Raw genomic sequence first — 22,650 nt, forward strand, 5'->3', positions numbered from 1 at the left:
TGTACGACAGAGGAAACTCTTGCTCGTGCTTTCCTGGGGCGGTCCTGATGAGGGCCAGTTTCATCATAATGTTTTTGATGGTCTTTGCAGTGACTGCACTTAAATACTTTCAAAGTTCTTTAAATGTTTCATATTGACTGACCTTCATTTCTTAAATGTTTTTTTCTTAGTTGAGTAGTTCTTACCATAATATGAATTAGAACATTATTCAAATAGAGATATTCACTGTATACCTGTAACTCTACCTCTTCACTACTTTACAACATATGCTCTCAAACACATTAAGAGACAAGACATTCAAGTTATTAACTATTAAAGGTGTCCTTCTTCTAAAATCCACTTTTTCTTGTTCTCTGTGAAATACAGTAGGTCTCTGAGCTGTTTATGATGCTGCACATGAAACTCTTCCTCAACCTCCATTGTCTGAAGTACCTACACTCTAAGAAATATAAGTACAGATTTGTACTTAAAAGAGTACAAAGCTTGTCGCTGGGGCTGTACCTTATATTAAGGTTCAAAAAAGTACCTTTCAATGAAAGTACTTTTTTGTACCCATGGTTTTTGTGCCAGTATAGATTATAAAGATTATAAACATTGTCATCAACTAAAAATGGCTCAAAAACTTGATGATACAAAATTGTCTGGCTTTCAAATAAAAAATGTGCAATTTAAATATATACTGTTCATTAGTACAGTGATGCAGAATACTGAATGTACCTTTTGGCTGGTTAAATGGTACAAATTTGTACTTATTGCTGTCAGGAAAGACATTGTACTTCAGAGGGAACAAATCTGACCCTGTAAAGACCAATATTGTACCTTTGAGGGTACAATTATAAAGAATGAACCTTCGAGTACAAAAAAGTACTCATATCGTACCTCTGTTTTTTAGAGTGTAGTAAAAGAAAATATTTAGGAAAAACGAGTTGATCAGGAAAAGAACCTTGTCTAGGTCAACGTGTCATCTAAGAATATAATAACCTAATGTTTTTATATGTTTTCTTCATAGTTTGGACTGGTACTGTATGTATATTTTTTTGGACTGGTACTGTTTGTATTTTTTTTAAGCTGGTATAGTATATATAAATGTTTTGGACTGGTACTGTATATACTCATGTTTTGGACTGGTCCTCTATATATATAGTTTTTGGACTGTATATGTATATATAAAGTACCAGTTCAAAACAAAATATACATACAGTACCAGTCCAAAACATTAATATTTACAGTACCAGCTTAAAAAAATACATACAGTACCAGTCCAAAACATTTATATATACAGTACCAGTCCAAAACATGTATACAAACAGTACCAGTCCAAAAAAAGTTATAAGCATTTAGTGTCTGCAACTCGTACATTTTTTACAATTTTACGCTTTTTTTTACTTAACATAAACAATAAATATGGTCAGAAACATCAGGAAAAAAAGTTTTTTTTTTTATTACTTATTTCTGTTTTTTTGTCTGTTGTTTACGGTTACTGAAAACACAATTAACAAATCTAAAAAAAACATCCGATTTTTCTCCTCGTAAATATATATTTTGTTTATATTTATGACTTTTTCTGACTTGAAGTCATTGAGTAATTTTAAATCCTAAATAATAACGGAGAATTAATCATTATTATAAGTTTCGTTAGTTAACGCTAGTTTTGTCGCTATCTGGAAGGGGCGTGGCCTGTGCGCGGAGGCCCCGCCCCTGGGCAGCGGCTGCAGGATCCCGGGCGAGCCGAGCTCGGGCTGCAGCTCAGCGGCGGCAGAACACTGGAGCTCCGGGCGCTGAGCGGAGAGAGTACCGGGACCGGGCGCACTATCCGCGGATCCGTTTATACACGTTTTACCCTACTGGATATCAGCCTGCCGGATCCGGAGAGCGTCTGCTGCGCTGAATAAACCGGAATAAAGAATAGAATCAGTGTAAACACGGTAAGCGGCTTTATTTTACTATCTTATATATAAACACTGAACACGGGGATCAACACGCCGCGCTGCTCCCCAACTTACTGCTACTACAGAATGTAGAGAGTTTTTACAGGGATTTTACACAAAATCATCGTTTTCAGAGCGTATTTCTCTTAAAACTACAAAAAACAACATGGTATAACTTATTTTACCTACATTGTTGGTGGCTATTGGCATATGCTCATTGTTTACGTCGGGTAAAAAAGCGTAAAACTGTAAAAATGTACGAATTTTACGCAATAAATGCTTATTTTCTGTTGCCTAGCTTTGTAATAATGTTTAATTTGCCATTATTATCCAGGATCTAAGTAATACCCAAACGAGTTTAGTAGTAGTGCTGCCTCCAAGTCAGAAAAAAAGTAATAAAAAAACAAGAAAATTCGTATTTACGAGTGGGAAACTCTTGTGTTTTTTAGAAATGTGTTAGTTTTGTTTTCAGTAGTTGTAAACAACAGACAAAAACTAGAAATAAATAATACAACAACAACAACAAAAACATTTTTCCTAATGTTTCTGGCCATATTCATTGTTTACGTTGGGTTAAAAAGTTATAAATTGTAAAAATATATACATTTCACACACTGAATGCTTATTTTCTAATGTTTAATTCTCCATTATAATTCAGGATCTTAATACCCAAACTAGTTAAGCAATAGTGTTGCCTTCAGCAGCATAAGTCACAAAAAACAGGCATGTCGATAAAATAAAACTGATTTTTTTTATCTGATTAAATCCTACTAAATAAAGTACATGCTATTATACTTATACTGTATAATCATATTGCCCACCTAATGCTCAACTAACAGTGCTCTTTGTCAGTTTGTTGTGTTTTCAGTAGTTGTAAACATGTTTAATATCTGTTGGCAACATAAAAATAGATAATATTTTATGATATATAATAATAAAAAAAATCCTGATGTTTCTGGCCATATTCATTGTTTAGGTTGTGTAAAAAACGTAAAATAGTAAAAATTCTCTATTATTTTTCAAGATTTAATTAATACCCAAAGTAGTTTGGTAGTGTTGGTGCCTTCAAGTCAGAAAAATCAAAATCAATAAAAACATATTCGCGAGTGAAAAAACTTGACTTTTCGAGTTAGAGGTGTGTCAACAAAAAAAAAAAACGCTGATTAAAAAAAATCGGATTAAATCCTAGTAAATAAAGTACATGCTACTGTACTTATACTGTATAATCATATTGCCCACCTAATGCTCAACTAACAGTCCTATATATAACAGTTTGTTGTGTTTTCAGTAGTTGTACACATGTTTAATTTCATGTGAAAAAATGGCATGTTTCTGACATATTGTACAAATGTATGTATGAATTTCACACACAAATTACTTATCCACTGTTGTTTAGCATTGTGATAATGTTTATAGCGGTAAAAAAAGGACTGGTTTTGGTGTTACCAGTAAATAGACACTTTATCTTTATACTGGATGTACTTTATATATCAGCGTATATATCAGCATCATCATAAAAATATTAGTTTTGTGTTTTTTGAGTCATATAGCCCAACCCTTACTTCACTAATGCTGTTGTAGTTGCTATTTGAAAAATGTATTGTATTTTGTACTGGATATGAAGTTTCACTACAACCCAAGTTTATTTCACATCAGATTTCTTCTTCAGAAGTGCAAGTTTGCAGCTTGCCATCAGCTGCCGGAGCCCTGAGAGAGCACAACTGGCCTTGCTCTCTCTGGGTGGGTAGAGTAAATGGCGCTCTTTTTTTAATCACAGTTTTCACGCATCTTGGCATCATGTTCTCCTCCACCAGTCTTACACACTGCTTTTGGATAACTTTATGCTGCTTTACTCCTGGTGCACAACTGGCCTTGCTCTCTCTCTCTCTCTGGGTGGGTAGAGTAAATGGCGCTCTTTTCCCTTATCACTCCTAGGGTGATGTTAGTCAGCGAAATGCGTCTGTATTTTGGTAGAAGCTTTTTCTTATTCTCTTTATTTTTTCTCATGGCCACTGTGAGCAGCTGTCATCCCCCCGTACTCACATATGTTGTCTTTGGTCTGTGGCCTTCAGAGCGGATTTTTTCAGCTGACCATTAAGATTCTTCCTCCAGATTTAAACCACAATCAAGTATAAAATATTTTAACAATGGCTTCACCGCTTCACCCAAACAGCAAGCTTAACCCTGACAGAAACTCAGAGAACTCACTGCCTTTATCTGGAGGAAGCAGCCTGTTGTGGGTCAGGAACTTTTGATTGTTTATCTTACACCATTTCCACCCATAATGCTTTAATAATGTATGTAATGAATGCTTTACACAGTGAGGAGGGGGGCAGATACAGGCATGTAAAGTTCAGATATGTTGTTATGGGTTTGTGTATTGGGAGAAGAAAACGTAGGAAAATATATATCATAATATTGTATCATATTGCAATATGTTGCTATTAATATAACATATATAAATTAACATGTAAAGATTGGTGTCAGAAGTGGTCGTTTTAGTGTTGTGCTTGAACCCTGCCCACAGTTTCATGGTAGCAGTGTTGTCTGTGTGTTGTCGATAGATCCCACTGTTCTGATTGGATAAAAAGCAAAACGTGTCACTATGACAGTTTTGTCTCTAAAATTTGATTTCAGCTCTGAAAAAATAAGAGACCACTCCAGTTTCTGAATCAGTTTTTTTCTGATTTTGCTATTTATAGGTATAAGTTTGAGTAAAATAAACATAATTGTTTTATTCTATAAACCACAGACAACATTTCTCCCAAATTCCAAATAAAAATATTGTCATTTACCAGATTTATTTGCAGAAATAGCCAAAAAGATGCAGAGCTTTCAGACCTTAAACAATGCAAAGAAAACAAGTTCATATTCATAATGTAATAAGTTTTAAGAGTTCAGAAATCAATATTTGGAGGAATAACCCTGGTTGTTTTTAATCACAGTTTTCATGCATCTTGGCATCATGTTCTCCTCCACCAGTCTTACACACTGCTTTTGGATAACTTTATGCTGCTTAACTCCTGGAGCACAATTGGTCTTGCTCTCTCTGGGTGGGTACAGTAGATGGTGCTCTTTCCCCTCATCACTCCTAGGGTGATGTGGATCAGCACAAGGCTGCATCTGTGAGCTGATGTATCGGAACAGTTCAAAAAGAGGCATGTGCCTTCATGTGCTAGTCTTCACCCTCCTGTTGTTGGGGCATTATTAGTGATAGGGGGAGTCCTAATGAGTGGGTTGGGTAATTGTCCTTGTAAAGTTCACTGTATCGAGCACTGAAATATACAGAATGTGAAACAAAATTTAACAAATAATGTAACGTAACGAACACACTGCCTTTTTATCTGTAGGAAACAGCTTACATTCTAGGTCAGGAACTTTTGATTATTTTTCTTTTTCCACTGTTTCCAACCTTAATGCTTTAATAATGTACATAATGAATTTATAACACATTCAAGGTGGTGGAAGCAGGCGTGTGAAGCTCAGGTGGGTGTAACTTCTTTTACCTACATTGTTCGAGGCTATTGGCATATGTTCATTGTTTACGTTGGGTATAAAAGCGTAAAACTGTAAAAATGTACAAATTTCACTCAATAAATGTCCTTTTTGTAATAATTTTGTAATAATGTAAAAGTTTGCCACTATTTTTCAGGATCTAAGTAATACCCAAACGAGTTTAGTAGTAGTGCTGCCTCCATATCAGAAAAGTTATTTAAAAAGTCATAAAAAACAAGACAATTCATATTTACTAGTGTGTTTTTTAAGACATTTGTTAGATGTGTTTTCAGTAACTGTAAACAACAGACAAAACTAGAAATAAATAATAAAAAAAGCATTTTCCTTATTTTTCTGATCATATTCAATGTTTATGTTGGGTTAAAAAGTGTTAAATTGTAAAAATATATACATTTCACTTACTTTATACTGGATGTACTTTATATATCAGCGTATATATCAGCATCATCATAAAAATATTAGTTTTGTGTTTTTTGGGTCATATAGCCCAACCCTTACTTCACTAATGCTGTTGTAGTTGCTATTTGAAAAATGTATTGTATTTTGTACTGGATATGAAGTTTCACTACAACCCAAGTTTATTTCACATCAGATTTCTCCTGGAGAAACAATTGGTCTTGCTCTCTCTGGGTGGGTACAATAGATGGTTCTCTTTCCCCTCATCACTCCTAGGGTGATGTGGATCAGCACAAGGCTGCATCTGTGAGCTGATGTATCGGAACAGTTCAAAAAGAGGCATTTCACATACTAAATGCTTATCCTCTAGTGTTTAATTCTCCATTATTATTCAGGATCTCAATAATACCCAAACCAGTTAAGCAACTAGTTCAACAAATAATGTAACGTAACGAACACACTGCCTTTCTATCTGTAGGAAACAGCTTACATTCTAGGTCAGGAACTTTTGATTATTTTTCTTTTTCCACCGTTTCCACCCATAATGCTTTAATAATGTACGTAATGAATGTATAACACATTCAAGGTGGTGGAAGCAGGCGTGTGAAGCTCAGGTGGGTGTGTGTTTTTCTAAACAGGCCCTCAGCCGGCCCCTCTGAAGCCCCCTGTCATGTGGTTTCTTTCATGATTAGGGCTTGATCATTGGAACCTGCTGCCAGCGCTCTGCTCATCATTTAAGGAAAAGAAAGTTGTCAGGAAAATCCCATTTAGATCAGCGCTAGTCGTCATCCCCCTATCTATCGCTTTTCATCCCCGGGCTTTACTGCAGACAGGCCCGGCTACTTAAAAGGAGCAGCGGTGCTGCCAGGAGCTGATTGGCAGGTGATGGGGGGGATTTGCAGGCGGGGGGATTATTGGAGTGTCTGGGGGAGATGAGAAGACAGGGCTCCGGCTCCCCCTCGGTGATTAACAGATTAGCTGCGTTTACCCGGAGAGAAAGAAAGGTGAGGAAGGGTCGACGTGCCGATACAGCCAACCGATCCCACACCCGTCAGCTCTCACGCTCCCCACACCTGCAACAATGCAGCGTTTACACTCAGCTCTCGCGGTTAGACAGTTTAAGTTGATTACACACCCTGTCAGTGTATTGAAAGCAGGCCACAGTAACGGGGGTGGGGGTTTGGGGGGGGGGGGTGGGTTTAGGGGGATAAACAGTGCTGTGATTGGCAGAGAAGCTGTGGAATTGCAAAGTAAACACTCCTGCCAGTCTTTATCAGCAGGCCTGTAGTGTCAGTCACTAATTGTTTGGTGTGAAATTTGTTTACTGTATATACAGGGATTGGACAATGAAACTGAAACACCTGGTTTTAGAGCACAATAATTGATTGTGGTGACAGACAGACGGTTCTGGTGGAAACAGGAGAGTTGAGGTGCACATTGAATTCGTGGTTTTATGTTTTTTAGATACAATCCGTGTTAGCACCCGAACATCCCTTTCAGACAGCTTCCTCTTACAGCGTCCACAGTTAATCCTGTTGGATGTGGTCGGTCCTTCTTGGTGGCATGCTGACATTACCCTGGATACCGTGGCTCTTGATGCATCACAAAGACTTGCTGTCTTGGTCACAGATGCTCCAGCAAGACGTGCACCAACAATTTGTCCTCTTTTGAACTCTGGTATGTCACCCATAATGTTGTGTGCATTGCAATATTTAGAGCAGAACTGTGCTCTTACCCTGCTAATTGAACCTTCACACTCTGCTCTTACTGGTGCAATGTGCAATTAATGAAGATTGGCAACCAGGCTGCTCCAATTTAGCCATGAAACCTCCCACACTAAAACGATGACAGGTGTTTCAGTTTCATTGTCCAACCCCTGTAGATGTATTACACACAGACTGATCTATTTTAGGTGTTTATTTCTTTTATTGTTGATGATTATTATGGCTTACAGCAAATGAAAACTAAACAAAAGTCAGTGCCTCAGAAAAATTAGTGAGCAGTGTGCCAAATCCTGCTGGAAAATAAAATCCGCATCTCCATAAAAGTTGTCAGCAGAGGGAAGCATGAAGTGCTGTAAGATTTTGATCTTTGAATACAGAACACAGTGGATTAACACCAGCAGAAATGCAAAATGACATGTCTCTCCAAACCATCACTGAACATCAGTAAATTTTACTTTATTTCATTTGGAAATCAAGGGAGCAGAGTCTGGAGGAAGAGTGGTTGAGCTGCTTGTGGTCTAGAGTAAAGTTTCCACAATCAGTGATCGTTTTGGAATAAAGTAACTTTTCAGTGATATTCTATATTTTTTGATATGCACTAGTATAATAGCATCAATGCTGCAACATGGGTGGGTTTTAAAAAAATGCTATTTAAATGATATGATATCGATTTATATCGATATCGATATTGATCCTTAAAATTGGTCTATATTTCCTGTGTGTGAACAACCCAATCCCATTTCTCTTTTGTTTTAGAACAGAGATTTTTAGAACTCTTAAAATTGGATAAACACTGCCTGGCCAAAAAAAGTCGGTACTTATGTTTAACTAAGCAAATAGGTACAAACCTCCTATTGGATAATACTGTAGTTACTGCAATAGTTGGCAACAAGTTATTTGAGTTATTTAACCCCAACTGATGCAGTGAGTAGCACATGGAAAGACACATCCTGTAGTCATGGAAAAGATTTCACTCTGTTTGAGAAGGGTCAAATCATTGGCTGCATCAATAATGCAGAGAAAACATCAAGAGATTTTAGAAGAAAGAACTCAAGAAGTCCAGCGCATTATTAAAAAGCAGAAGAAGCATTATGTTCCAGGAAGGAAAGTGGTCAGAACAAATGGTAGAAAAACAGCAATAGAACTCTATAAGGGAAATGTTTAATAGTGAAAGTAAGAGCTTTCCCACTCAAACAATGCAGTAAAGGGAAGTCAAGGGATTAAAGGGACTAAACAGCTGTGTAACCTTAAGAAAAGCACTTATCAGTGAGAATAACTGGAAAAAAACTGCTTCATTTTGCTAGGGAGGATAAAGATTGGTCATGTGGTCTGATGATAAGTCCAGATGACCCTGTTCTAGAGTGATGGAGCATCAGGGTAAGAAGAGAGGCAGCTGAAGAAGTGATGCACCATCATGCATCATCATGCATCATACCTATTGTCTACTGTACAAGTCTGTGGGAGTGTGATGGATCACATTATAAACCAATAGGAAGTCAGAATGGTATATGTTTATACCTTACTCTACATCCAATCACAATCAAATTTACTCTATCTGGATGGAGAGATTTATCTGGATAGGGGTTTTATTGAACGATGAGAAGCCGGAATGAAAACGAGCTGAAATGAAATAGGAGTAATGAGGCTGTTTTTATTAAAATGTAAGGAGTAGAAAGTTCAGATAATTGTGTGAAAATGTGAGAAATAGAAGTAAACAACTCATCAGCACATGGCCTTTCTTTTCCATAGTCAGCAAAATCTTTGGCATCCATTACTGTGCTCTTGTATTAAGGTCACCCACACCCTCATACACACACTCTCTCTCTCACGCACACACACTTTTATACACACATACTTATACATACTCATACAAATAAACTTCTTTAGCTTGGAGGCAGTGGTTGCTGTGCATTCCTTCAGTGTAGACTAAGGCTGCACGATATATCGTTTAAGCATCGCCATGGCGATGTGCGGATGCGCAGTAGTCACATCGCAGGATGTGTGATGTCATGTTGCAATGTTTTGATTCTTGACACAAGAAGTAGATACACAGCGCTGCCTCTGTGTCTGTGTGAGTGACAGGCTGCTGCTGCCTGAGAAGCGTGAGGGGGAGGAGTTAACATGAAGTAACCGCATGGCCTCCATTCACATGGTTGGGCACGTGCTTGTAAACGTGAGCACGTGTGGAAAGCTGTGCACCTCAGTCCAGCACAGGTTTGCGGCGCAGATATTTCCAGTTACAGCTGAATTCACGCTTTTAATTCCAGATGAAAAAAACGCTCTTATTTATCTTTTAAAAAGCCATTTAAATGCCTGATTAAAGGGCTGATTACTGTTGTTTGCTTGTTTTCCTTGGGTTTTGTGATGAGCTCGGTGCTGACTCAGACTTGGCTCTTGATTGGTCCGGACGCGAGACAGCACGCGGGTGTGGGCAGGGCTGGTGACATCATGGGGCCCTGCATTGTTAAATATCTTGATATATATTATCGAAAAAAGAACATTTGTTTTTTTTTTTTATATCGTGCAGCCATAGTAGGGGTGTGCCATAATGTATCGTACACAATAATATCGCCAACATTTCTGAATATCGTAGATGATATCATACCCTGAAATTTGGTGCCATATCACCCACCCCTAATTATCACATCAGGGTAGTCCTTTTTTGCTGAATATATTTTTTATATATTCACACTGTTCTCATTTCCCATTATTGTATCTACTAGAGACTAGAGATTATATCTGTCCAGTATCATTTATTTAACTTTTATTTAATCCTGGATATATGGAGATATTTGGATTATTGCATTATTATTAGTATCATGACATTCTGGATCATTGACTTCTGTTACAAATCTGATGAAATTCTTGTTTTTTTTTATGTACCTCAGTTAGGGATGTGCCATATCATATCATATCATATCGTATGCAGTAATAATTCATTTTAATTTTCATTTTGTTGCAGTAGAGTATTCTTGAATTTTTGAAGATTTGTCATATCGCCAAGAGTATCATTATCGCAAAAATACCACAAAATATTGTGATATTATTTTAGGGCCATATCGTTCACCCCTAAGCCCTAGTTTAGAAAGTCTTCTTTGCTTTTCCACGTTTTAATTTGGGGCACGCTTTATCATGCTGCCCCCCCGCCGCTCTCCCTGCCACCCCCGCCTGCCTCCGAGCTTTAAAAGCAGTGCCGGGTTGATCAGCGCCTTATTAAAGAGCTTCATTGTGCCGGCTCCACCTGCCTGCAGCTCTTATGTGTTTTTTCTTCCAGCCGGGATCAATGGCGGCCCAGTAGGGCCCGGATCCAGCTGTATTAAAGCGGGCCGGGCTCTGAGGAAGCCGTCCAGACCCATCTGTACAGCTTTGTGTGGAGCAGTGTGAGGGGAGCGGCTGGAGAAAGCTCACAGGTGTATCTGCTGCTGACGGCTGCCGCTTTCAGATGCCAGTCAGGGCGGCGGGCCGTGCTGTTCAGCAGCTAATTAGAGGAGTGAAAGGGAGGACGCAGTGCTGTGGGTAACAATCAGGCCCCGCCGTGCCCTCTCCCCACCTGGAGGTGGATGGGTGGATGATGGGTGGATGGTGGGGGTGCTGTGAAATGTCAGGGGGAGAAGCTGCAGTCCCATCTGCCTCTGCTTTTCATCCTTTCTCTGCGTGAGAGCCTCGTTTTTCCTTTTTCCAGCGTCTCAGCAGGAGAACAGACCTTGAACTGAGAGCTGTTTAACCAGGCCGAGACTCTCCATCACAATAAAACCACCCCTTAATCTGATCTGATAAAAAAAAAAAACAAGTCCTTGTTAAATGTGAAGTAAACTATGTTCAAACAAACTCAAATCAGAAAAAATCAGAAATAGCTGTAACAGTAATATAAAAAATATTAAAATGCATCTAAAAATGAGAGAATTGAAAACTTCTGGAATATAATCAAGAGGAAGATGGATGATCACAAGCTTCTTCAATTTCTGCACCAGGAGGACTGCAGGCATAAAGTTATCCAAAAGCAGTGTGTAAGACTGGTGGAGGAGAAGAACATGATGCCAAGATGCATGAAAAAAATTCTCTTAAAACTCTTTGTGAATATGAATATGAATATGAAATGAAAGCTCTGCATCTTTTTTTGTCATTTCAGCCATTTCTCATTTTCTGTAAATAAATGCTCTAAATGAGAATATTTTTATTTGTAATTTGGGAGAAATGTTGTCTGTAGTTTATAGAATAAAACAACAATGTTCATTTTACCCAAACATAAACCTATAAATAGCAAAATCAGAGAAACTGATTCAGAAACTGAAGTGCTCTCTAAATTTTTTCTAGAGCTGTATTTAACGAATTATCGGATTTTATCGGAAAGTTGTATTTGGAACGGCCTTAATCAGACTATTCTTTACCAACAGAGGTGTATACATGGATGTATTCTAATTTGATTGAGCTATTAGTCAGATTATTAATGAATATCAGTAACAATATAATAAAAGTATTATATTACGATTACTGCTGGGCAGAAGGGGAAATTAAAACTGGTATGCATTTTTCACATATTGCCGTACTGCTAAAGGCGCTGTGTAGAACAGCACCGCCAAAGAAGCAGATTCAGCTCACCTTTTCTAACTAACGCTAGCCAGTTAGCATAACAAGCTAATACACTGAGTAATGGTAGCTCAATTTTATAGAACCAAACACTCATCTCGCTCTGTCCTGCCTTGAGAAACATGAGAGCAGCTTTTTATCTGAGGAGCTCCTGCTGCTGTTCCTCACTGTATGAGGGTTTTTATCAGATTAAAATAGAAAAACAACAGCAAACAACAACAATTCAATCAGAAAAGAGAGGAATATGGAATTACGCAATCAATCCACAGCTCGGATAAAAAAGTTCCTCTCATCCCACAAGAGCATAAGAGGTAAAACTACAAGGTGCAAATAAACGATATCCCCTTGTAATTTCTTGTTAACGTGATTCTATCAGCTGTTGTTAAATGACATTTTTGATGCAGTGCGTCTGAGGGATGAGAGATACAGGGTTTTAGCTTAGGCTTTTGATCTTGAATGGTTTAATTAATGATACTATGGGATGTAGAGGGAGAAATATGGCAATGAAAGTTGCAAATGTTTCCCAGTCTTTCTTTCTTTAAGGAACATTGTTTTAATTTGAGTCATTTCCTCACACATTCGTTACAAATTGGAGATCATCTGCCTTTAGTAAATGCAGCTTTTGCAGCAAACCATGAGTTGGAAATCAGGTTGAGCTGATAAACCATGAAATATCTTGGGTTTTTACTCTCTGCAATCAAAAATAAGTCAAACTAAATGTAAGAAACACTCTCTTTTAATTTGCATTTTCCATAGGTGATGGTAATAAGACGTATAAGACGTAATGCAGCTGCTTGGCCTCCTGTACTAGTCTTTGTGGTTTTGAACCACATGCAGTTAAACACACTGTGTGTTGGAGCAGAACAGTAGGGGGGCGGGCCCTCACTGCACGGGGGGGAGGGGTTGTGGCTTGTAGCAGTCGACACATATTTACATTGGTCTAACATCTGGCTGAGATGTTCACACCGCCTCCTGAAATAGTTGGAGAAATCAGGTTTAAATCTGTTATAAATGCCTCTCAACTGCATTCAGAGCCCAATTTAGATATAAAACTATATAATCTAACTGAAGCACATACTAGTGCATCTCAAAAAATTTGAATATCATTGAAAAGTTACTTTATTTCAGTAATTCAGTTCAAAATGTGAAGCTCATAAATTATATAGATGTATTAAACACAGACTGATCTATTTTAAGCCTTTATTTATTTTATTGTTGATGATTATGAAGCTTACAGTCAATGAAAACCCAAAAAGTCAGTGTCTCAGAAAATTTGAATATTATATAAACCCAATTGCTACTTCTAACAGTGTGGGCATTGTGCCAAGTCCTGCTGGAAAATGAAATCCGCATCTTCATAAAAGTTGTCATCAGCAGAGGGAAGCATGAAGTGCTGTAAGATTTTGTGGGAAAACAAAACTGCACTGACTTTAGACTTGATAATAAAACACAGTGGATCAACACCAGCAGATGACAGACATGTCTCTCCAAACCATCACTGATCATCAGTAAATTTTACATTTCATTTAAAGGAAATCAAGGGAGCAGAGTCTGGAGGAAGAGTGGAGAGACACACAGTCCAAACTGCTCGAGGTCTAGAGTGAAGTTTCCACCAATCAGTGATGGTTTGGAGAGACATGTCATCTGCTGGTGTTGATCCACTGTGATTCTTTAGAAGATTTCTCTGCATTATTGATGCATGCCAATGATTTGACACTTCTCAAACAGAATGACATCTTTTCCACAACTACAGGAAGTGTCTTTCGATATGGTTAATATTAGGGCTGCACAATATTGGAATGTTATATAAATGTTATTTTTTCAATGATATATATTGCAATATTAAACAATGCCGGGCCCATGACATCACCTGAGTCAGTTCCAAGAACTCAAAACCAAAGGAAAACAGCAAAACAACAGTAATCTGCCCTTTAATCAGGCGTTTAAATGGCATTTTAAAAGGTAAATAAGAGCTGGGGTTTTTCTGGGATTAAAAACATAAATTCAGCTGTAACTGGAAATATCTGCGCTGCAAAACTGTGCTGGACTGAGGTGCACAGCTTTCAACACATGCTCAAGTTTACAAGCACGTGTCCAACCATGTGAATGGAGGCCATGCTGCGGTTACCTCCTGTTACTCCTGTGCTTTCCTTCCCCCTCTCACACTTCTCAGGCAGCAGCAGCCTGTCACTCACACAGACACAGAGACAGCGCTGTGTATTTACTTCTTTTGTCAAGAATCAAAGCATTGAAACATGATGTGTTTGATTTGAAGTGACATTGCTTGTACCAATTTGCTTTGTTTAAATTTAGGTGGTGACTTTTTTTTGGCTGATATATTGTCCCACCCCTCCTCTAAAGTGTGTGTGAATAGTTGAGCATTGTTGAGAGCGAGTTTGTGGAGTGCAGGTAACGAGCGCACCTCGACCTTTCCGCTAGTCTGTCCTATTCACAGCTGGAAGGGCACGTCAGCCGCTGAGGGTTTTGCGTACTTCTGTGAAGACTGACTTTTAAAGTGACCTTCTGAGGATCTTTCACAGCTCTTCAGATGGCATTTGGAGCTCGCAGGGCTGAATGGGCTAATTTATTGCGCTGAGTGTACGACTGAACTGTCGTATAGTCAATTTCACACAGACCGTTCTGAACAGTGATCCATAATATCAGTTCTGGTTGCTGAGCTCGGGTGAAGCCGGGTGGAGGTAACTATCTGCTGCAGCGCTGAGCGTTGGAGGATATTGAGATGTATTGAGCTTTGTGTTGTGTTTAATTGCAGGTGTGATTTCAGACATGTAGTGGATTAACCAGAGGATTTCTTCATTGCTTGGACACAAACACACACTACCCCCACTTTACGGCCTATAAGGAAACTTCGAACCCAGAACACTCTAAAAAAACCTTGGAGTAATCTTTTTTTTCAAACAACCTTAAATTTCAAAATGACATTTACTGACTATTTCTTCACTCAGCCTCGCCCGAGAGCCCTAAATGCGAGTTTAGGGTAAAATTCTGTTTACATTCCTCCAAGTCATAAACCTCGGAGTTAATGTAAACATTTGGAACATTTGCAACACATTTGCAACATTTGCATCACTAGGACGGGACTGCGGACTTAAGAGAGTGTCAAAACTTAATTAATGCCTTGGAAATTGTTAATTCACCAAATGTTGTACCAATTTAGGGGTTTGTGCCTAGTTACTTCTGCAATCACTTAGAAATAAGATTAATGAAATTAAGAGAAATGTTCTAAGCTTGGAAATTCCATTGACCGTTTGTAAGTGAGACTCTCTGCTCTCTGTTCACCAACCTCCCCCACCGTCGTAAATTCCGATGCCAGCCGCTTATCTAAGCATTCAGCAAAGGGGAGGAATTCCTCACTCAGAAGATTTTGCTTAAAATACATATATATTGACTATATAAAAAAGGTGTTTTATAGAATGTTTACTAAATAATGGTATATGTGTCTGGTATATGGTATATGTGTTTGGATGTGTCCTGATTGAATTCTCCTACACATTCAAGTCTGAATCAACAAGGTTTAATTAGCATTTGATAATTTAGCTTTATTTGGTTATCAGTGGTTTAACCATGTATTATCTTTTAAGTGATTTAATTGGGTTTAAATAATAACATGACTCTTGATCTCTTTCTGACAGAGTACCATCCATCGTTGTATTTCTAAGATTATCTTGAATATTACATGTTTGTGGGCAATATATATATATATTACATTTATTGTGATTCAATTGTAAGATTGTTTGTTTCCTGAATTTATCCTCACAAACTGATATGCTGAAAAATGTATTTTGATCCACTGTTTAATTGAGTTTTTCTTTTGGTTTGATCTATTAGAAAAATGCTGAAGCATGCTGACCATGTGAGCGAGGGGGAGTTTATGGCCCTTTGTGAATCCCCACCAAAGTTTGAAATTGCTCCTAGACCAATCAAAACACAGACATTTGGGCCACAGGGCCAATCATAGCTCAGGGGCCAAACAGGCCACAGAGACTAATAGTTAAACCGGGCAGACACAGTTCAGTTGCCAGTTGAGTTTTGGGAGTTCAGGTCAGAGCAGTTAGAGAAGGAGTTGGAGAAGATGAGTTGAGGAAAACAGTTAGAGGAGAGAGGTTAGGGAGCCCAGAGATGGAGAAAGGATAGACTGTTAGTTTAGTCATCTTAAGTTAGTTTTCTTAGACTAGCGCATTTAATCTTCAAGTATATTAATCTTAGCTATCCTAGTTAAAATATCTAAGGTTATTTTACAATCTACGAAGCCAAGCATTATTCCATCTAAGTTTAGCTAAAGTACAGCTGAAAAAGAGATCCGCCAGATCCAACCCAGAAACCTGCGGTCCGGAGGCCACCAGCAAGCCAGCTGAGAGCGAAGGGATTTCCCTGTGGGTTCTCATGGGGCTCCGTGCTGACACAGGAAGTCAACCCACCCTGCAGGCAGGCTCACGTGATCCTTTTTCGGGGTGAAGCATCAGACGACCAACCCAGGCGGACGTCACCAAGGCCCACTTCAACAACTCAGAGTAAGGCAGAGCTGGGTTTAATCTTTCGGCAGATGGTGTTCTGTTGGTCATGGTCTGGGTCAGGTCTTTAATAGAGCGTCTTTAGTATAGATGACTCATTTTGAGTGGCTTGGTTGGAAATAAGAATTGGTTTCGTAGACTTAAAATGCCTTAGATCCTTATTTAGAAATACTCACTTAATAGTTATATTAATCTTTATTCCTTTCATATCAGCATTATAACGTGTTTGTTCTTTTATTTCTCATTTATCATTCTACACTATGATTTGATAGCTAATGGCTACATTTATGACTTTTTAATGAATTATTTACTCATATCTGTGTGATTTAATAAATACTTTTATTTTACAAAACCTGTCATTTCAGTGTGTTTTTCTGGATAACTTGGTTATGAAAATTTCTGTTACCTGTAGAAACCACACCCTGAGATGTCTTGTGTTATTAATTAATTTGATTAATCAATTAATTAATTAATTGATTAATCTAATTAAATTAATTTAATAACTGGCGCCCAATTAAAAAAATATTTCAACATCTCAATTAGCACCAGGTATTAAACCACTGAGCCCGCTACAGACACTCTGTAATTAAATTGGAGGAAGTGACCTGCAGTCGGTGGTTCAGACAGAACGCTTCCTTTTCTTTTTGTGAACAGTGTTTCTGATCAGCAGTGCGTGAAATGTTAGCTAACGAGGAATTAATTAGAAATCATAATGATATTAGATTTGTCTGAAGATTCATATATCTGATTTAGAAACAGGTGGTGTGTGGAGTGAAAGTGTCAGTAATGAATTGTTGGAGTTTGTATCTGCATTAAAATGTCTGCAGTATGGATGGAGTATTGATCATTCGTTTTTTTGGATATGTATAAGTTATATTGTGTAACTTTACACCAGTCTGCCAAAACATAATGACTAGTGAAGTAAAAACTGAGAAAATTATTATTTTAATCTACAGTGGCCTCAGCAAAGTGAGGCAGTGTGAGGTAGAGGGAGGCAGAGTGAGGTAGAGAGAGAGAGAGAGTGAGATAAATTATAATAATATGAGGTAGAGGGAGGCAGAGTGAGGTAGAGGGAGAGAGAGAGTGAGATAAATTATAATAATATCAGGTAGAATGAAGTAGAGGGAGGCAGAGTGAGGTAAGATAGAGTGAGGTGGAGTGAGGTCAAATAAGATATAGTGAGGTAATGTGAAGCAAAGGGGAAGCAGATTCGGGTAAATTAAGATGTGGAAGAGTGAGGAAAATTAAGATAGAGTGAGGTAGTATAGTGAGGGTAGAGTGAGATAATGTAAGGTAGAGAGTGAGGTAGAATGAGGTAAGATTAGGAGTGAGGTAAATTAGGATAGAGGGAGGAAGAGTGAGGTAATTTAGGATAGAATGAGGTAAAGTGAAACAGAGTAAGGAAATGTAAGATAGAGGGAGGCAGAGTGAGACAAGATAGAGTGAGGTAAATAAAGGTAGAGGGAGGCAGAGTTGGGTAAATTCAGATATAGGTAGAATGAGGTAGAGTAAGACATTGAGAAAATGTAAGACTGAGAGAGGTAGAATGAGGTAGAGTGAGACAGATTGAGGAAATGTAAGACAGAGAGAGGTAGAATGAGGTAGAGTGAGACAGATTGAGAAAATGTAAGATAGAGAGAGGTAGAGTGAGACAGATTGAGAAAATGTAAGACAGAGAGAGGTAGAATGAGGTAGAGTGAGACAGATTGAGAAAATGTAAGACAGAGAGAGGTAGAATGAGGTAGAGTGAGACAGATTGAGAAAATGTAAGAGAGAGAGAGAGGTAGAATGAGGTAGAGTGAGACAGATTGAGAAAATGTAAGACAGAGAGAGGTAGAATGAGGTAGAGTGAGACAGATTGAGAAAATGTAAGAGAGAGAGAGGTAGAATGAGGTAGAGTGAGACAGATTGAGAAAATGCAAGACAGAGAGAGGTAGAATGAGGTAGAGTGAGACAGATTGAGAAAATGTAAGAGAGAGAGAGGTAGAATGAGGTAGAGTGAGACAGATTGAGAAAATGCAAGACAGAGAGAGGTAGAATGAGGTAGAGTGAGACAGATTGAGAAAATGTAAGATAGAGAGAGGTAGAATGAGGTAGAGTGAGACAGATTGAGAAAATGTAAGACAGAGAGAGGTAGAATGAGGTAGAGTGAGACAGATTGAGAAAATGTAAGACTGAGAGAGGTAGAATGAGGTAGAGTGAGACAGATTGAGAAAATGTAAGATAGAGAGAGGTAGAGTGAGACAGATTGAGAAAATGTAAGAGAGAGAGAGGTAGAATGAGGTAGAGTGAGACAGATTGAGAAAATGTAAGACAGAGAGAGGTAGAATGAGGTAGAGTGAGACAGATTGAGAAAATGTAAGAGAGAGAGAGGTAGAATGAGGTAGAGTGAGACAGATTGAGAAAATGTAAGAGAGAGAGAGGTAGAATGAGGTAGAGTGAGACAGATTGAGAAAATGTAAGACAGAGAGAGGTAGAATGAGGTAGAGTGAGACAGATTGAGAAAATGTAAGAGAGAGAGAGGTAGAATGAGGTAGAGTGAGACAGATTGAGAAAATGCAAGACAGAGAGAGGTAGAATGAGGTAGAGTGAGACAGATTGAGAAAATGTAAGAGAGAGAGAGGTAGAATGAGGTAGAGTGAGACAGATTGAGAAAATGTAAGACAGAGAGAGGTAGAATGAGGTAGAGTGAGACAGATTGAGAAAATGTAAGAGAGAGAGAGGTAGAATGAGGTAGAGTGAGACAGATTGAGAAAATGCAAGACAGAGAGAGGTAGAATGAGGTAGAGTGAGACAGATTGAGAAAATGTAAGAGAGAGAGAGGTAGAATGAGGTAGAGTGAGACAGATTGAGAAAATGTAAGACAGAGAGAGGTAGAATGAGGTAGAGTGAGACAGATTGAGAAAATGTAAGACAGAGAGAGGTAGAATGAGGTAGAGTGAGACAGATTGAGAAAATGTAAGATAGAGAGAGGTAGAGTGAAACTGATTGAGAAAATGTAAGAGAGAGAGAGGTAGAATGAGGTAGAGTGAGACAGATTGAGAAAATGTAAGAGAGAGAGGTAGAATGAGGTAGAGTGAGACAGATTGAGAAAATGTAAGATAGAGAGAGGTAGATAGAGACAGATTGAGAAAATGTAAGATAGAGAGAGGTAGAGTTAGACAGATTGAGAAAATGTAAGATAGAGAGAGGTAGATAGAGACAGATTGAGAAAATGTAAGATAGAGAGAGGTAGAGTTAGACAGATTGAGAAAATGTAAGATAGAGAGAGGTAAAGTGAGGTAGAGTGAGGTAGTAGAGTGAGTGCAGAATGAGGTAGAGCGAGGTAGTAAATCCAGGTACATTGAGGTAGTAAAAGGTAGAGAGTGAGGCAGAGTGAGTTAAAATAAGGTAAAACGAGGTAGCAGGGTGAGGTAGAGGTCCAGAGTAAAAGCTCACACTACTTCTTATTCTGAGAGAAAACCTGAGTGCAGCCAAACCAAGTAATCTAAAACCTTTGAGGAGCTTAATCTAATTTATAATCTTTATTTATCGTGTTTCACATCGATATCGATACAACCCAACAAGCATTATCACACATCAGATTGTCCATATGAAGCTCCGCTCGTGTACAGTGTGAATATAAATGTGCAGTAATGTTCTGCTGGGTTTGAAAGTCTTTGTGTTCTCCAGCATGTCTGCTGAATAGTGCAGATCTTGTAGAGTTTGACAGCTGTAACTTCTGTTCCTCTTCACACTGTGACAGAACGTCGTTCTAGACCTCCAGTTTCTATGGCTACGACAAAAGCAGCCTCGTGTTTAGATTCCGAAGTATTCATGAAGGCTTTCTTCTGTTTCTTTTCCTTGTTGCTTAGAAGGAAAGCCACAGAGAGCATGCTTTAAACTCAGGAATAATCAGGAAACCTGCATTAAAAACAGCCTCGGTTTTAATCGTTCTGTAAGATTTCCTCCAGTAAATGCAGGACCAGATTGCCATCGATCGGCCCCTCAGTTACAGAGCTTCCGTCGGTCCTCAGTGCGTGTTTTGTTTCTGAGGCTTTTTAATGGTTTAAAGATTTCTCCACTTTTCATCACGGCCTCTGCGGCTCCTCAGAGAAATCCTGCGTCTCCCTGCAGCTGATCAGCAGTGAAATGGCTTTGATGCTCATTTAGCTGCAATGATCATTTCACATTTCACAGCTTTTAAATGAGAACTCTGGTGTAAAATGGACTTTTGGTTTTGTTGTAGTAAAACGTGAAAAAAGTTCTTATCTTTGATGAATAGCACACCTCCGTTCTCCCACAGCGTTCTGAGATCCAGAAATTTTAACAGTTCAGTCCAAACACCCTTCAGACTGGGTGATACGGGGCATAATTTTTCCACCGTTATCCAGCTCAAAGTAGCTCCACATCTCCTTTCTTGAATCTGGGGAGCCTTGACATTTAAAACAAGGCATTAATACCTTTAAAAAAGGTGCACAAGAAACTTTTTTAAAAAACACTGTTTATTTACATCCTATAACGCTAGCTTCAGCTCCGAGCACCGCCATCATTGTACTGATAATGTCATAGACATATATATATATATATATGTGCATAGTTAAATTACAAGAGATTTAGGAGAAAAAGACACAAACCATAGGCTTAATATGACTGCTTGTGGTTTGCACTTATTGTTTGCACTATATAAGACCTAGAAAAGTTTTATTTTTATTTTTTATTCTTATTTCTATTTCTTATAAAACAATATTTTAGAAAAACCAGTCTGTTAAATTTGCATTATATGATTTTGTCAAATAAAACTCTAGTTTTCAAGCCATTTTTCATTTTTGAGGTTTTCTTTAAAATTTTATTTTTAAATCTCGTCTCGTCTCGTTCTCGTGAACCCAGTATCGTGTCTCTACTCGTGATATTAGTGTCTCGTCACACGTAGCAGCCAGCGCCAGGAGGCAAACGATGTGGAGTCTATGTATATATATGTCTATGTCTGTTATTATCAGTACAGTGATGGCGGAGCTCGGAGCTGAAGCTAGCGTTATAGGATGTAAATAAACAGTGTTTTTTAATAAGCTTCTTGTTCACTTTTTTTAAGTTATTAATGCCTCGTTTTAAATGTCAGGGCTCTACAGATTCTAGTAAGAAGACGTGGAGCTACTTTGAGCTGGATATTGAAAATTAAAACTCAGAGAAAATCGTCCTTAACTGTAAATTCGAATTAATCGATAAAATCGATTAATCGCCCAGCTCTACTCCATCTGTTCCAACACTGCTTTACTACAGACCAAGGCTTTTAAAATCCATTTCCAATAGCAATTTTTCTTGATTAAAACCGCCCCCTCTATTTTAAACAATATATACTTTCTATACTTATCAAGGTTTTTTTACTACTACATATTTTACAGTATTAAATTACTAGTTTTTAGTTCATTATTTTGTTTTTAAAGGCTTTGGCACTTTACTACCAAATTTTGTACACTGGATTTTGTACTATTTCTAGTTATTGACTGAATCTGAAAAGATTAAATGGCAAAAAAAAATGAAGCGAAACTAATGGCAGTGTTCTAAGATATTTGACTGGTAGTGTATATCATTAAATGAAATGAAGCCGAGCAGATTAAAAAACATGAAGTATGTTATTACGGTTTATACTGTCTGCAATCAAATAAAATGTTAAAGTAAATGTAAAAAACACTGCATTTTTACTAAATAGCATTTCCCATACTGTCTTAACCCTTTTTTTTTAATATGGGATATATAGCACGACTAATTGTGGTGTTTAATGGTTTAATGGCTCAGTTTGTGTGGTTCTTCTCATGGTTCTTTGTCTCGTTGGAGGTTCAGCTCTTCTATAAATGTCAGCAGAGTGTTTATATTAGTATGGGATTATAAAACGGCTGACCTCGTTCTGCCTCCGAGACGTTTGTGGAGTTTGATGGCTGTAGATTTTCTGTTTTCTTCATCAATCGTCAGATTCTACCCGTCGCACTC

General features: G+C 38.1%; 1 protein-coding gene across 2 annotated transcripts in view; it reads left to right on the plus strand.

Annotated features, from left to right (window-relative positions):
- The first annotated feature begins 1,736 nt into the window (after positions 1-1,736).
- tspan18a (tetraspanin 18a) overlaps positions 1,737-22,650 on the plus strand; it is an 82,099-nt gene continuing 61,185 nt past the window's right edge. For both annotated transcript variants that reach the window (XM_022670096.2, XM_022670097.2), the window contains exon 1: positions 1,737-1,925. The gene's annotated coding sequence lies outside the window, so the exon portion shown is untranslated. The remainder of the gene's footprint in view (positions 1,926-22,650) is intronic.

The sequence above is a fragment of the Astyanax mexicanus genome, chromosome 16 (assembly GCF_023375975.1).
Source record: "Astyanax mexicanus isolate ESR-SI-001 chromosome 16, AstMex3_surface, whole genome shotgun sequence".
Classification (NCBI taxonomy): domain Eukaryota; kingdom Metazoa; phylum Chordata; class Actinopteri; order Characiformes; family Acestrorhamphidae; genus Astyanax; species Astyanax mexicanus.